Raw genomic sequence first — 16,516 nt, forward strand, 5'->3', positions numbered from 1 at the left:
ACCATTGACGTTAGCCCAACAAAACGTTGACGTTAACCCCACAAACCATTTCCCGTAAGGTTAGGTTCTGTTAGGTTAGGCAAGCATAGTTTAAAAAAATTAAAAATACTCGACACGTCATGTTATAGTGAAAACACGGTGAGGTTTGAAACACTTACTGGGGGTTACGTCATGTAACACACGGCACATTGTGCTCACGTGCAGAAAGCAAATGGCGGTAGCAGCAATAACGTGTCCGAGAGATATTTTCGCAGATAAACACAGGATTTCGCATTAAAATGGATCAAAACTACATTCCCGAACTTCAACAACGCTAAAGAAAATTATTTGCATGCGTAATTTCTTATGTAAAAGGTAAGAATTCAGTTTCCGCTTTACGAAACTGCTACCAATTGTTACCCCAAACCTAACCTTATGTTCCGCAATACACAACTGGTAAGTACGAACCATGCGAAACAGAAAATATCCGATTTTAATGTGTCTCCTCCGATCTATGAAACTGGTACCTTATGCACTATACTCGTATTCGTGTTACCACGAAACTTTCTCTACGGCTTCAGCTATAAAACGCAATAAAATGAAACATACTGTTTTTTTCTTCTTAGAGGTGCGCCAGCGTGCTAACTCTGGAGAATTTCTGTTCCTGGCCAGTGTTGCCACAATATGGGGGCATAATTTCCCGTTCCAAGGGGCAAAATTTCCCTTTTAGCACCAATTTTTCCCTTCACCCAAATAAATTATATAATAATAATAATAATTAGTGGTAGTAGTAACAGCAGCATTATTAGTGGTGGTGGTGGAAGCAGTAGTAGTATGTAGTTAAGTATGCCTTTGAATTCGTTATTTGTTTGAATAAAAATATTTCAAATCTCTCTCACATTTCAGTTTCATCACTTCCTGATCAGATGTCCCAGGTTTGAATCCTGGTGAGGAATCCATTTAATACTTAATCCTCATGACATCATCGTTATTATTTATCCAAAGATGCATAAAAGCAATGCACAATAAACTTAAAGGAGCAGAAACAAGTATGAATAGCAAAATAAATAAATAACATAAAAATGTGGATACGAAATTCGAGATTAATATGAACTTTAATAATGTGGTCAAATGACCTTAAAATTTCCCTGCAATTGTGGTATTTTTAATCGAAATTCCCATTTCCCTCTTGGCTAAAATTTCGGTCCGAATTTCCCTGCAAAAGGGAAATTTCCCTTCATGTGGCAACACTGTTCCCGGCCCATTCTCTTTGGATGGAGCTTATCCTGGCATGGTTGCCGCTGCGTCTGACGCTTATGTTTGCCGCGGGCAGAAGAGAAGCAAGAAAATCTACTCCCGTGTTGCTCCAACAATGCTTGACGGAAGGTGTAACAAAACGGGTTTCATTTTAAATGTGGGAATTAACTATTGAGTTCACAAACGATGTGGTTTAATGTTGGATATTACTTCAATTAGAAGCAGCGAAGTTAAAGATAAAATAGGAATGTCTGGCAACCCTAGATCCGACAGCACTCGAAAAGCTGGGCGCTAATCTGTGGCTGGGCGCGAGCATCGCAGTTGCCTTGGGACCTTTTCCTTTCACTTAGTTGCCCGATATGCTCTTCAAAATGATTTTTTAGTGAAAGAAAAATAATAATAAGAATAAAAATATGACACTCGGAGGAAAAAAATCTACAGCTTATTGCAAAATAAGGTTGAATGAGTGGCGCAACCGCAGTGGGGTCAGTGGGCATTGCCCCTTTAACCTTAGAATGAAATAAATTATCTGGAGAACAGGCAAGAGGGTGGAAAACAATGAAGTATGAAGTAGGACTAACAAACAAATCAAGATGGAATTAGTTTTATGGAAAACTGACGCCGAATATCGACTGTCACCTTGAAATCATACGACTGTCTCGTTCATAGGACTAGGTTCTACTTGATTTGCACCAGTCACTGAAAGAAAGCAAACTCATACAGGAACAAGCTTCGAATTTTATACAAGCATTTTTATCTTTCTCTTCATCGTTTTAATTATATATGATATCTACTATTTCTTATATAATTTCTATGAAAAACACTAATAACAATGTTAATAATAATAAGAGAATGTACGTGCATATAGCATCATGCCGTGAAGGCACGTTTAGGGGACGTGGGGACAGCTCCCCATGGTTGCCCCCAGGTACACATTGATTTGAGGCTGGGTGAGCCTCGGGGCCGCTTTATGGGGGTAAAAGGCAGGGGAAATTCCGACTTTAGATCACCCACCCCGGGAATCGAACCCGGGTCTCCCCAGGCCCGTAGCCAGGAATTCTTTGTAGGGGGGGGCAAAGTCAATCCTAGAGGGGGCAAATTTTTAATATATTGTGTCACATTGGCAGATATAACAGGGTACATGGAGGCACTTGCCCCCTCCCCAAAAAGAGATAAGTAACAGAAAAGGGATGATATCTTGAAACTGCAACGAACAAACGAACTTCGAGCAACATCAAATAGCAATATTTCGATAATGACCATTCCAGATTGCCAAAGAATATGAATTTTAACATAAATACCTAGGTAGGCTAATAAGGACTGTATCTACTTGATATTTACAGGTCGATAATGTTAATAGATTATTAATATGCACCAACAACTTTGGGCCTCTCTGCAGAACTGATTAAGGGAGCCCTTTATAAATCATGCTTCATAATGATTCCCTCTAGTTTCTAGTATGCAAGATTTTTACACACACAAAGGTATCTAACGAGAATCCAACAACACCATTGTGTTGTGTTATGCAAGAAAATAGAATTAATTAAATATTGATGGTTACATATTATCTACACTTTGATGAATTGTGTAAACATTTGTAGCTAATACATTTTTTTTGTACTTGCTAAAACATTAAAACATGGGTCCCTTAGTTCACCACAGACTCTATTTCCTTCAATGGGGAGACTCTCGCATCACTACAGACAACGTTTGCCTACTGGTAATGTTAACCATTTAGCAAAATATTGTGTGAATTGTAGTATAGTTGAAATACATGTCTTGACACCTGACAAACAAATAGGAATCCCTCGATTGATCAATGACTTATTGGATTACAGTGTCATCAGCAGTGACGTGCACTGAGGAGTAGCTAGTCTAGCAGAGATAGATAAACCAATCTCATGTCTCTAATTATTTTCAAATCACAATATTTATTGACTCGAAGCCTCAGTTCATATGCAACATTTCTTTCCACGCGCTTCTCGTCCCTCGATGTGATCTGTTGGCAAGGCTGAATACCCTAGCTGGCTCTTCTTCCGCCTTACCAGATCCAGGTATAGACAACTGCCCGAAGCGAAAGGAAGATTTTTTTGCCTGTGCCTCCCTTCCCCCTTCGCCCCCCCCCCCTCCACCCCGCTCCCATGGTTGAAAGCCCGTGGTTTCAGGTCCTCCAGTCTATCTCCTATAGGACAGGGGATAGGGGATAGGTTTCCTTTCGATTCCTTTGTAAATCCTCTAAAGAACTCAGGGGGAAATTTTCTGCAGTACTTATGTTCTCTGTATTTACACAACCTTTTAAACGTTGTACAATATGTATGTATAATATGGGATGTAGTTTTATTTGTATATGAATGGGAACGTACTTGTATTATGTGCAGACAAAAATGTTACGGTTTCTTTTCTTTTTCAAATATGGAATATATAATGATTAAATAACAAATATTTGCTCACGCTCTCTCTCTCTCTCGCTCTCGTTTTAGTAGTGTTTTATTTAAATATACTAATAATTTGGCCTCCAATAAAAAATGGGTAAGCTAAACAGTCATAAATACGGATGTATTAATTTGGGCAAGAAAACTAATTGTTGTTGTTGGTTTGGTTTATTTTACTTCACCTTTCTGCTACATTTGGTTATCGCGAAAATGAGGATGAGTGATGATATAATGAAATTGATGAAGGGACCTCACAAAGAACAATTCAGGCCGGGATTCGAACCCGTGACGAGCGCGCATTCTTGTTCCTATGTGTTGTACTCTGCAGTGAATAATGAAATAATTTGGTTTGATTTGTGATTTGATTTAGTTTATTTTACTTCGCGTTTTGTGCCTCTTGGTTAATTTGCGAAGATGGGGATGAGTGATGAAATGATGAAATGGATGAATGGACATTCACAAACAACCAAGCCCGACCGGGATTCGAACCCGGGACCCTTGGCGTCGCGATGTGCTAACCACTCGGCCACAGGGTCGGGCGAAATAATTTGGAATGAAAAATGTATCCCAGAACTAAAAAAAAGCCAAATGAATATTTTTGAAGAAACTACAAAAAAATGTGTTTTGTTACCTGTTCATTCCCTCTAATATATTTAATTTTTGCCACCTTCCATCACTTTTTCTAGCTGTATAGATTTAATCGCTATAAGTAGCTAATGAGCTTATGGAAGTCACGAGGGACAATCATAAACAGAGAACTCTGGACTCCTGATTTCACAGTGCCCTGCAGATGCACTGGGAGGAAATTATTTGTATTTTCCCTGCTTTCTTTAGCGTTGCTATTCCATCACTTTACCTAAATTCTGCCGTGACGGTGAACGTTGATTAAATTAAACGGATGAAAAGTTGTTACAAAGGAACACTCATGCACAGGCCAGGGCTCGAACCCGGATCCTTCAGTAACGATATCGTGAGATGAAGAAATTAGGGAAATGAAGCAATGCAATTTTTTTTGGAAAATCGTTAATCATATGCAAATATGGTGTTTCAAACATCCAATTGAAATTTACGTACCACTGAGTAAATACGCAGTTTGCTTTACCGATACCCACGTATCCGAATAGTTAGAGCTTTCCACTCATCTTTGTTGTCGGCCGACCTCAGTGGGGGAGTGCAAGTGGCCCCGGATCGGTACCAGGTGGACGCACATAGTGGTTTGGATCCCACTTTAAACTGTAGGTCCAGTCCCGATTAGCTTTTATGTACATAAAGTGGACATAAACACCAAATCAACCAACCGTGGGGGTGGTTATCACTGCACGCTATGACACCAGGAGTTCCGGGTTCGAACCCCGACCTCGGCATGGGTGTTTTTTTTTTGTGTTTGTATCTTCATTAATTGTATTGTACCATCTTCGCGATTAACCAAATGTAACAGCGATGCTAAGTAGCATAAATCAAATCATTGATTGATTGTTTCATTTGGTTTGTTTTACTTCGGTTTTCCTACACTTTTGGCTAATCGGCAAGATGGTACGATAAAATTGATGAAGGGACAAACACAAATACCACCCATGTCCAGGTCGGGGTTCGAACCCGGGATCTCTGGCTTAATAGTCAAATCAACATGTTTTGGATTTTCGAAAGTGGGTGGGATTAACATGTGCTTCTTTTCAGTAGTCCTTCCTCATTTTGCAATCCTTTCCTTTCTTTGATGTTCTATTTTTAGGAATACTGGGTCCTAAAGGGGGGAGGGAAATTATGACCCACACCAACCTCCCTTGGGCACGCCACTGATTGCTACCCCAACTGTCGACATCACCGCACGTCACTGGTCATCAGTAATATTTCATATTAAGTTTCATAGAAATAAATTGTTTTAATAGGGTGCAATAATTTTACGGGGTACCATGGCATTCTGTATAACATTTTTTTTTCCATATAGATCGTTTGGCTTCCAGAGCCGACTCCTGCCGCCCCATAGCTATGGCTCTGAACTTGGACTGTAAGAATAGCAGATAATGCGAGCGAAGCGAGCAAGAAAATTTTACGAAATGTTTTTTTATTTGCATAAAATTTGAAATCGAGGGGGGCAATTACCCCTCTGTGCCCCTTGCAAGTGCCCTTGGCCGTCTGGTAGAAAAATGTAAGGAACACATAAAAATTAATTCCATCATGAGTATGGAATTGTCCTGCTATTCTTAGATTCTCCTAGTCTTGTTTTTTTACTTCAATGTTTGCTTTCCCTAGAATGGATTTCCGTCCAAGGTCGGGGAGGGACAATGCCCTCTGCCCCCCCCCCCCCGTATTTGCGGCACTGTTTATGAGTGTCTCTTCATCAATTTCACGTCATCCTTCATTGTTGCGATTAGCTAGAAGTGACAGAAAAGCAACGCAAAGTAACAAATATCCACACCCTCTCTCTACCACACTATTACCAAAAGATAGACTTGGGAAACAAAAATTTAAGCAGTTCCAAGTTCATAGCAAGACATCCAAGAAAAACATGCAAACACATTAGGCACCTTTAATACAATACTACTCAAAATGTGACAACTGTTCTTGATACTGAAAATTATGAAATCATTTCCCGAAGTCTAATCTGGAAGGAAATCCCCCCCCCCCCAATCCTGATACGATATTATCCGGAATCCCATACACCCTAATAAATCTCAAAATCAATAAGTGTCTTTGTAATGTTGCTAGAGTAACACATGATATAATTGTAAAGATTAGTGAGAATTCCAAGTAGGAATGTCTTCTGTATTTTTCACAGGGGGGGCAGAGCAGACTCTCAGGGGGGCAGTTGCCCCCCCCTGCCCCCCTCTAGCTACGGGCCTGGGTCTCCCACGTGGCAGTCAGACACCATACCGACTACAATATGATTGATAGATTGATTGAATTGATCTTTTAAGTCCACTTTATGCACAGTAAGGCTAATTGGGACTGGACCTACAGTTTAAAGTGGGATCCGAACCACTGTACCATGTGCCTCCACCGGGTATCGAACTCGGGACCCCTTGATTACAAGGCGACAACAACCGACTACAATAATAATGTACATAACTTACGTAATGTATGTTGCTTAAATAGTAATGACAAGCGATTATGGCCAAAAATCACGAGGATTTTTCAAATGTAGCTACTCATAAATAATACAAGTCTATAAAACAGTTCTATCCTGGTTGTAAAATATGAGATCTATATTGTGAAATAACACTATATTCATACAAATGATTACAATTCTGTAACAATAGAGTTTTACAATCACCTGAAATGGCTAAATCACCTGGATAAACAATAATAAGCTTTCCCTGAATGTTAATAAAACAGTTCTAATAAATTTTAATCCAGTAAAACAAATAAAATCTTATTTGTAATTATTAACAATGAAGTCGTCAAAGAATGCAATGCAATAAAATTTTTAGGAATATGGATAGACACAAACCTGTCTTGGGACATGCAAATTACTAATTTAACTCAAAAGTTAAGCAGGCTCTGCTACATGATGATAATTTTGAGAAATGTTTTAACTTTGAATGATTTAAGGACAGCATATTTTGGACAGATTCAATGTCCGCACATCCAAAACACATAGTGGTCTAGGATTTGACGACGCTGGGCGATGCGGCACGACTGACCGCGTTAGAAGAAGAGATTCCTCCTTTAAACGCTACGAGCCTTCTAAAAGTGGATATTATCCTGCTTATAAGGATATACTAACCATTAAACAATATGACGGAAAGCGATATAAAAGTAGGATAAATACCAGGGATGTACAGTTGGGAGCTGAGAAGATTGCGAGGCTGAGGAATGCGAAACTGACCTGCCTGTTGTCGCAGTGTGCAGCCAGCTCGTCTTCCTTTCAGGGTGGCAGCGGCATAAATAAAAAAAGGCATGGTACGAAAACGCATTGCAAATGAATGGAACATATTACATAGTAACATGTGAAAGTAATACTAATAATGGAGTAAAACTTCACAAATCAAAGCAATCTGCTTCCAACGTGACTAAGAAAGTAAGGGTGTGTGCGTGCTTTTTGTGTATTTCCTAGAGCCTTGTTAATGCTTCTTTCCTGGACATGGATGAATTAATTTTAACTTATGCAGAGTAGTACATTTATTCTCTGGTTTGTATTTACATTTTGGTATGTAGTATTGCTTTTCTGCAACTTTCGGATTAAGGAACATGAAGTTGTAATGTCTCGAACCCAGTGATTTATCCACCAACTACGCCCTAACACCCCACACAATTTTTATAAAAGGACAAATTTATGGTTATCTTGGCTCTAAGTACATCTTTTCACACCCATAAACACAAACTTACACCCCTCAAATAAAAAAAATCTGAATAAACCTTTGCTCAACCCCCGAGCCGGCTTTCCCGCTTTTCGTTGCATGTTAATTCTATTGATAGTTAACCTTCAGCTACCCAGTTTACTAGATATAGTCTGCTCTATACATATACATTTACTTATACACACACGCCAGAACATTCATTCGATTTTTAAAACAAATTTATTTCCGAAAACACGGAAGAAGTGTGAATTCCTATGCCGTTGCTGCTCTTTGAGATGTCCCGTGGCTGGAGGTTCAGGAATGGTTCCGAACTTTTCCGAACGCCAGACTGCACCTCACACTGTAAGTCCCGATTCCATTATCAGATTTTCACCCTTTCCTACAGGGACTTCTGCATGTCTGGCAACACTGAAAAATTGAACACCAAGTCGAAGCTACCCCCTCCACACTTCCTCCCCGTTCACCCCAAACCTCACCCCGCACTCGCAGTCTTCTCAGCTCCCAACTGTAGCTAGGTTGATCAGTTCGGGGGGGCCAAAAACTTTAGATTTTTTTCTATCAAACCATTAAAAACTAACAAACTATTAATATACCATATAGGCCTACATAAGTATATGTACAGTATATGTACATATATATATATATGGTATATATAATCTTGTTGGAAGAGAACATTATTTTCTCCTGTAGCCCCCAAAAATTTACGGATATAGACTCGCGAAATCCACGGCCATTATTCGGGAATCTAAATGCAGAATGAACTTATTAACTTAATGGCATCTAGACAGTCTTTAAAATTCCATGTATTTTCTCTTATGTTAGATTTTTGAGACACCAAGAACAATGTCATTAGTCCTTACTCCTTAGATTTGTAAATTTGCTCGAAGAAAATTGAGAAGTAGAGAAAACTCTCTTCCGTGGGTTTAGATATAAAAGGGTGCTGGTATCAGGTTTAGATATAAAAGGGTGCTGGTATCAGGTGTACGTACAAGTATGACAACGGTGCGAAAATGAAATGTTTGTGTAATGAGTTCAAGATAGGCATCCCATCTATATTGCTTATACCAGAATCGAGTCCGGCGGCCTTTATTCTATGGGACATGCACGAGCCTTTTGTGGCGTCGTACTGTTCACATTGGAGAATGATGACGATATATATGAAGTTTTATGCACGTATCTAGTTTCTTAAAAGTAATCTTCTTTGCGCGTGCAAAACTGAATATATGATGGCAATAAAAACAACAAAATTCCCGCGCGCTCAAATTATTGCGCTCTAGTCTTTCAAGGTTCGATCCCTGGTAGGAACTCCAAAATTTCTGTGATGGCCTAACATCGTGAGGACAATTGGGAAGCTACTTGAAATCAATATGTAAGCGAATTCCACTCTCAAAGCTAGATGGGACTCGATGTGATGACCACGCGTCACCGAATGGAAAAACACATCGGAGGCTTTTGTCCTTCAAAATTAATTGTACTGAATAACTGTACTTTTCTTTAGAGGACCTAAACATCGTTTTTTGCACAGTACAATGTTGTTTTCTTTCACCCTACTTTTATAGTTTTTAATTCAAAGGATTCCACTCCCGAAGCATGAGCATGACGCACTACGAAACCAGAGGTCCAAGGTTCGGACCTTGGACAGGTGTGGTTGCATCATGTCTCGCATCGCTATTCCTTCGGATCATCATTCAGTCTCATCGTCGCATTTAACACAAGAGTGAGAAAGCGGCGTAAAATAACGAAATAGAAATTATTGATTGACTTGGTTCATTTTACTTCACTTTTCTGACACTTTTTGGCTAATCGTGAAGATGAGAATGAGTTAAGATTAACTTGATGAAAGGACCATCACAAAGAAGACATATTCTCAGGCCGGGATTCGAACACGGAACATTCAACACGGAGATTTCGGCCCAAATAGAAATGTAAATTAGAAAATGCCGTCTTGAATTTGCAGGAACCGAGTTCACCAGCAAGGGCAAATGATTTTCGCTCCCACTAGGATAGGCAAATAACAGAAAATGCTTGATAAGTAATTTGGCTCTCCGTATTTCATGATATTATTATGTAAGCAACTATTATTCGCTATATACCTTTGGATAAATTTTATTTGTATGTCTAGTCAACTTTTCCGCCTAAGCACCAGCCACAGCGTTTGCATTTGCGGGTGGAGGCCAGGGTTGTTAAAGGTCCAGGAATTTTAAATAAATCCAATTCCGATCCAGGAGAGAAAATCAGCAAGCGTAAATGGGTTCTGGACAGTAATGAACCTTTTCATTTGTAAAGTTTTCAATTCGGCCCAGGAATATTCTTCCCAGATGAATTTAATTTCGGTCAACGAACATTTTTTTCCGGATCAGTTTAAATAGGGTCAAAGTTCCGTATTGAAATGAAACAATTCGCAACTTGGTACGAATTTTGATTGTGCGAGAGAAAAGGTTCCGGTCCTATAATGGGATTAGAATGTATGCGTTCCCTAATCTTTAACAATCCTAGGGTTGTTAATGGTCCAGGTATTGTAAATAAATTCATTTCACATCCGGGAGAGAAAATCAGCAAGTGTAAATGGGTTCTAGGCCTCAATTCGGTCCAGGAACCTTTTTTCCGTATGAGTTTAAATACGGTCCAGAAACCCTTATTTTGGTAAAATTTAAATACGGTCCAGGAACCTTATTTTGCGGCTGAATTTAAACACTGTCCAAGAACCTTTTTTCCAGGATCAATTAAAATTCGGTGCAGGATTTTTTCCGGATCAATTTAAATACGATCCAGTAACTTTTTTTTGAAAGGAACAATACACTACTAGGACCGAATTTAAATTGTGCGAGAAGAAAGGTTCCGGTCCTAAAACGGAACTCAATAAAACCCATAGAACTTATGGGTAGATGGACCTTTGACAACCCTGGTGGAGGCTAAATGAAGAAAAATCACAAAATAAGCAGAATTTTGAAACGTATTATTTCTAGAGCATGCACACTACTTTATAAAGTTGACTACATACCTCGTTTCCTTCCTTAATTGAAATGTGACTTATTCTTCATCACATGTGAGATCAACCGTCCTGGGGGTCAAGCCCGGTCTCCTGTGTGGTAGTCGGACCCCAATTTAGAAAGTCAATGTGTTGGACATTTGGTTGATCAGTCGATCCTACTTCAACTTTTTCGAGACGAAAACAAGCTGGCAGCTTCACACTCGAAATTTCACTTCGCCTACCCCCGTGGCGGAGTGGTTAGCACATCGTGCTACGATGCCAGGTGTGCCGGGTTAGAATTCCGGACTGAGCATGGGTGTTTGTTGTGTCCATTGATCAATTTGATCATATCATCACTCATCCCCATCTTCGCAATTAGCCAAATGTGGCAGAAGAGCAAAGTAAAATGAACCAAATCAATCAAAATTTCATTCGCAAAGCATGAAAATGAGATCTCAAGCACTCCGTGATCCTACCGGAATCTCACGTTTACAGAAGCTAACTATGAAACCACTTCTTGGATCAAACTGTTCTTCGAACTAGCTGACAGTCATCAATTGTCGACCAATCAACACAGTAGGGCAAAAAGAAGCAGATGTTTGTTGAAAATGAGTGGAAAGTTACCAAGGAAGGATATAAAGTCCATTACAAAGGCTTATTATCAGGGTTGGCATGTTTAAAACAAAAGTGTTTTTTTTACAAATGTTTTAAACGTTTAAAACAATGTGTTTTAAACATGTTTTTTTTACAAGTGTTTAAAACACATTTTGGTTGTATATATTTTGTAGTCTGTGATAATTTTTTTGTTAGGCAACCCTGCTTTTCATTGAATCTGTGTCAATTAATCCGTGCTTTGCAGGTCTCACTTATCGCACCACAATTGAGCAACCTTATATTCTGACGTCACGAGAGAAAGCTTTTTAATTTTAGGCTAATTGCCTATGTTGTTAGGTTAGGCAGGCTAGCTATGTATGCACAAGGTAGCAAAATTGTTGTGCGACAAGAAATACCCGTGCTTTACTGTAGAAATCGAAACCTCTCAGTTTCTTGTTTCGTATCGTCCTGTAAGTTTGAGACTGGTGGAAGCTGGAAATGGAAACTAATATCTGAATACACAATGCGTGATTTTGATCATGACGTGATTTTTTTTGGCCGAGTCTGCTGCCACGCACGTGTCAGCAGTAAAAATAAGCTTCAAATTTGCTCCTGCCACGTAATTCGTCTGCTAAGAGGATGTTACAAATCTTAAGAACAGATTGAGACGAGAGAAGTGCAAGTACAGGTAATTTAGACCCTTTTTCTTTAGGAAGCATTTAGCGATATTATTTTAATGCTAACAGAATCTAACCTAACTACGAGAGCATTTAGGTTTATATTAGAAGAATGCTAAGGGACATAATCTTAAAAAAAAATTGTGAAAGTAATCGATACAACTTCACAGTATGTGTTACAGACGTAATTGAATACATAGCATCATGAAATCACGATAAGACAAAGGCCGAGTCTGCTGCCACGCGCATCTTTTTTGAGGTTCCAACAGAAAAAGAACGTGGCAGCAGACACTGCCTTTTTTTTTCTTTTGCGATACGATTCATTGGTCTGTATAACTGAATGAAGCGCAGATGCTTACTTTTGGTAACATAATTTTGTACTTTGAAAGATAAATTGATCTGGAGAATCTATTATGACACTGCAGGTTGTTTTCTGCTATATAAACTGTTCAGGCAGCATGAAATATTTCACCGTGATTTTTTTCAGGACGAGGATAGTAATTCTATAATATTTAGTTTCTTGAAATTTAGATGAATATAAATCATAACCTACTTCAGTAGTGGCGGAAAAAGTGGGGCTATTACCCACAACTTTTGTCCCTGCAGTAGACGTGTGCGGGATCCCGAAAAGTCGGGACCGGGATCGGGAAAGAAAATTTCCGTCCCGATCCCGACTTCCGGAAATGACTTCCCGACTTTTTGGGATCCCAAGCAGTCTGGAAATTCCGAATGGTCATTTTAAAACGTCGTCAATTCTAGACGTTCTCTGCATTATGGTTTTGTACCAGAAGTGCAAAAACAAGCACTTAAGATGGAAATTACGGGTAGAATTCGAGATTTCAAGAGCTTTGGAAAATTTCGAACACATCCCGTCCCGAAAATTTTCCGACTTTTTCGGGAAATTGAGAATTTTTCCCGTCCCGAATGTCGGGATTTAAAGAATTTCCCGTCCCGACCCAAAAAATTCTGTCCCGCACACCCCTACCCTGCAGTATAGTAAACCTTATCTCCAAAGGTAAATAAACTGTCCTTGTCGCCACTGTAAATGAGTATTTTTTTCTCTATAGCGACTTTAACTATAATTTACTGGGGAAAGGTTGAATTTGTTTTGTTTAAAATATGTTTAAAACATGTTTTTTTTAACTCATGTTTAAAACTATGTTTAAAACAAAGAAAACATGTTTTAAACAAAAAAAACAGTTTGTTTTGTTCTTTTTTTAAAAAAAAAAACAAATTTTGCCAACCCTGCTTATTATGGTCTTTCCTTTCATTGCAGGTTATGAGCACAAGGGTTGAGTGTGGGAACCTGAAGGAACCGCGACATCTTTGTCATTCATCTCCCGCCAGAAAAAGGACAAACAGTAGATAGAATTTTGTCTCTTGCAATTTGAAAAGCCTATGTCCATGCTGAACCATAAAGTAATTAACCCAGAAAGTCCTAGCTACCTGCAGTGCGTTTCGGCGCTGCCGATAACCAGAGCCAGATGAAGAGAAGATTTTGTGGGAAGGGTGACCTGGCATCTGGCTTAGGCCCCCTGGTGTGCATGAAGGGAAAGTGTGTTATCAAAAGGTCCCCGACTTCCCAGAAAGGGACGGCCCATAAAATCACTGCATTTCCTACCAATGCATCCGTTTGTGTTCAACCAAAGTGTATGTCACCGTAGGATCCGAGCGCTACGAGTTCTGTCGGTTGCAGGACTTCTTGAGTCTTTTGTCAACATGGTGCCAATCAGAATTTCTTTCTGCCAAGGTCGTTGCACCTATTAATCGGCTCTTCAGCTTGAGTGGCAAAATACATGTTGTACGGCGTAAAGTTGCACCGGAAAAATTACCTTCTTAAATACGATGAAACCTGTAAAACATCCACAGATATTTATTCGGGGGTGGTCCCTTTGACAAAACATCAATATTCTCAAAATTCTTCGAACGGACTGTGTAAAATATTGCAATACTCCAAAACCTGAACCTGCTCTGCAACACAAGGAAAATGCCTCATTTAGCAATCAATGTGCCTTTGTTAAGTTGGTAAGTTCAGTATGGCACTACATTTTAAATAATGCTGATGGAATAAATCAATAAAGTTTGTTAAATGACAACGACTCCTTACCACAAGAATATAATTATTCTTTATGGATATCCCCTATAACGGTTGGGGGTTCGACGTGCTGACCCCACGTCACCCCATTACTGGTTGAAGATCTCCACACGTCTAAAATTTTAGGTAGGATTGTGGGAGGGGCTGGCAGTCGGGAGATAGACTTTCCAGGGCTGTCGAACCACGGGTTATTATATATTTATAGATGCTTAAATATATGTGCAACCTCACGTCTTTCCAGTGACTTATTGCAAGGGTTTTTATTGTACTTGACTCAACAAAATAAGCTTACTGTGTGAGGCAGATTCATACGAACCAAAAATACCCAAAATAATAACAATAATAATAATAATTTACTTCAAAATTACAAAAATGTATTTACTTGTTCTTGTTTAAATTTTCGATTCTTTGAAAAGTTTGTTAAGGAGTTGAGTTGAGTTGGTGTTTTTAGTCCACTTTATGCACAGTAATGCTAATCGGGACTGGACCTACAGATTAATGTAAGATCCGGACCACTGTGTATCTCCACTCATGTATCGAACCCGGGACCCCTCGATTACAAGGCAACAACGCTATCACTGCGCAGTCCGGGAGGTTAAGGAGGATTCTCAAAATCGGTCTTCACGATATCGAGAAAAATATGCGACTCGAGAAATCGTACAGTTTGTGAAGATAATTACTTTTAACACGTTGTGTGTTTTACACTGTTTCAATAGTAGAATAGTTATTTGGTGCGAATAATACTACCTTACCCGGAGATATGAGGCATCCTGCCACCATTATACTTATTTAGCGTGTATTGCGCTCTGATTCGGGACCAGTTGTAACTGTTTGCATATATGTGGTTTACCGCTGCACAAGCGGTTGTTCTTCAATCTACTCAAGCTCAAAACTTTGTTTGGACGCAACGGCAACACTCAACGCCCAACCCTGCCTGTTGTTGACCTGCGACTGTTAGGGGAGGAAAGACAGCTCCCTCAAAATTTCGAGAAACAACGAAGTTCTAGGTTCCTACACTGACATCAACTATAGCTAGAACCAGGAAAACTAGAAAGAAATGTGGTTTTGGGTTCATGCCACTCAAATTAAGTACAGTGTTTCTAACTGAAAGAAAAAATACTATAGAACTATTTTGCAATATTTGTCATGAAAGTAAAATTTTCAGCAAATGTAGAACAGTTTGCCGGGGCCACGTGAACGTTTCGGGGGGCCAGTGCCCCTTCGTGCCCCCCTAACGACGTCCCTGATAAATACATAAATTTGCCATATATATATATTAACTGAAGAAAACTGTCGTTTACTGCAGGAAATTTAAAAATTTCGCGTACCTTTTTTTACCATATCACCTCTTATATTGAAGAAATTGGCGTGTAAACCTGAGTGTTCTAAACGCAGGGTGCGAAATCCAGGGGGGAATCCCCCACCAATGATCTTGTCCTGAAATTTTCCCCCACCAATCTCTTCCAGGGAGGAGAGTTTTTGTTTTAACAAGAAACATAAACAATTAATTTGGGATTCGAATATATTTGACTGGAATAATATCGAAAACGTACAAAAAGAACGGACAACAAAGAGCCTCATCTCTAAGGACACTGAACACAGATATCCCCAGAACACAGAAATAAGACCAAGTTGTTATTTCTTCTCCTTTTCTCATCGGCTTTTGTTAGCAACCGCGAAGTATATAAATATATTAATAAAACACGTATTAGCATTTATATGTGGATTTTATACAGGAATCTATTATCTTCTCTTCATGTCTCTTAATTTTTGTCCCTCCCTTCTTAGACAAATCATTGTTCATAGCATCAGTAGTAGCTACATTAAAATCTTCAATTTGCAATTACATTTTGAATGAAGACTGTCGATATAATATATTGCAATTATATTTTAGAATTTAATTTCATTATTTAATAATTGACACATATTTAATGACATTATATATACGCGTGTGTGTGTGTATATATATATACACATACATACACCTAGGTATAGTGTGTGTGTGTGACTGACTGCTGCTTCCCCCCACCAATCTGCAGTGATTTCGCACCCTGTCTAAACGTAATGTTATTTTAAAAATTGCGAAGAAAATATGACGAAAATAATTGTAATTCCAGAAAAGACATTCTTGTAACAATAATTTCTTGCCAGTCAGAACCTATGTATTGGTAATGAACAAGGCTGTTCACGTGTTAAGCCATTGGCTGTTACCT

Source organism: Lepisma saccharinum, chromosome 16 (assembly GCF_977018435.1).
Source record: "Lepisma saccharinum chromosome 16, izLepSacc3.1, whole genome shotgun sequence".
In the NCBI taxonomy this organism is placed as follows: domain Eukaryota; kingdom Metazoa; phylum Arthropoda; class Insecta; order Zygentoma; family Lepismatidae; genus Lepisma; species Lepisma saccharinum.